The sequence below is a fragment of the Tachyglossus aculeatus genome, chromosome 2, assembly GCF_015852505.1.
Source record: "Tachyglossus aculeatus isolate mTacAcu1 chromosome 2, mTacAcu1.pri, whole genome shotgun sequence".
Classification (NCBI taxonomy): domain Eukaryota; kingdom Metazoa; phylum Chordata; class Mammalia; order Monotremata; family Tachyglossidae; genus Tachyglossus; species Tachyglossus aculeatus.
In genome coordinates this window covers 75,323,167-75,324,578 of record NC_052067.1, presented here as the reverse complement: position 1 = coordinate 75,324,578, position 1,412 = coordinate 75,323,167, and the positions used below count along the sequence as shown (strand labels likewise).

Below are 1,412 nucleotides of genomic sequence, written 5' to 3'. Positions count from 1 at the left end.
ACATGAACTCCTGAGAGATGCCCAGAAGTATTAAATTCAACAAAGATGAAATTCTAGCACTACATGGGAAAAAGTATTTTTGTTCTCATGCTTGATATCCAGTTCAGAATACTATAATGAGCCTTGATCATTACTTAACTCCTCAGAAATTCTATGAAACAGAGAGCAATCAGAATGATCCCAGGACTCCAGTAATCCTGAACACAGAAAAGATTGCCACTCGAATGAGGCAGAAATAAGAGACTGGAAAAACAATTCTGATGAGCACTGGCAACAAGACGACCTTAAATAGCTAATGTTACCTCTAAAGGCAATAGCCTGTGTCAAGATAAGAGTACTGAGCAGAGGCTGTGTGGCCCAATCAATCACACAATAAGAACAGGGCAAAAGGAAAGCCTGCCAGTATAAAGTTAACTAAGAGCTGAGTGGTTTCCTAACACATTATTAGCAAGTGGATTTTCCTTTGAGAGAGAGACAAGCTCAATAAGGAAATAAGCACCCACTGAAGACTGTTGCTGCTTCTGCTCTTTTTAAAAGGAAAATAAAACCACTGAATGGGGTAGTGAAGAATGGAAAGGGTTGGGGGTGGTGGATGGAACAGTCAACTCAAAAGAGATAGATTTAGGTGAACTTCCTGACTTTACCTTGAATCTGTTGGCTTTGGGCATTTGATATTCACTCCACCCTCAACCCAGAGCATTTATCTTATTTCTGGTATTTGTTACACACTTACTATGTGCCAGGCACTGTACTTAGTGCTGGGGTCTTGTCTTGTCTTATGTCTTCGAGTTGCTTCTGACCCATAGCGACACCATGGACACCTCTCTCCCTGAACACCCCGCTCTCCACCTGCAATCGTTCTCGTAGTGTATCCAGAGAGTTTACTTGGTAAAAATACAGAAGAGGTTTACCATTGCCTTCTTCTGAGCAATAATCTTGAGTTTCTGCCCTTGACTCTCTACCGTGCCTCTGCTGCCCAGCATGGGTGAGTTTTGACTTGTAGCAGATTGCCTTCCTCCCGCTAGCCACTGGCCAATCTAGGATTGGAATGGGTATGCCTCTGCCTGACTCTCCCTCCCAAAGCTAAGACTGGTGGAGTACTGGAAACTCTCCAGGTGCGACCCTGAGAGGGGAGTGCTAGTGTAGATACAAGATAATCAGATGGACACAGTCCAGTCCCACATGGGGCTTGCGGTCTTAATCCCCATTTTTCAGTTGAGGTAAACACAGAGAGGTTAAGGGGCTCACCCAAGGTCACATAGGGGACAAGTGGTGGAGCTGGAATTAGAACCCAGGTCCTTCTGACTCCCACACCTGTGCTCTATCCATTAGACAACACTGCTTCTCCACTATGCTTACATACATCTTTAAATTATATATTATAAATACAGACTATAATTATAAACCATAGT

The 1,412-nt window shown here is 43.5% G+C and overlaps 1 non-coding gene across 1 annotated transcript; it reads right to left on the bottom strand.

Moving 5' to 3' along the window:
- Positions 1-995: 995 nt before the first annotated feature.
- LOC119924639 lies at positions 996-1,133 on the bottom strand. Its single transcript, XR_005449341.1, has one exon. It is a non-coding gene; the product is annotated as a small nucleolar RNA SNORA7 (small nucleolar RNA).
- Positions 1,134-1,412: the final 279 nt, after the last annotated feature.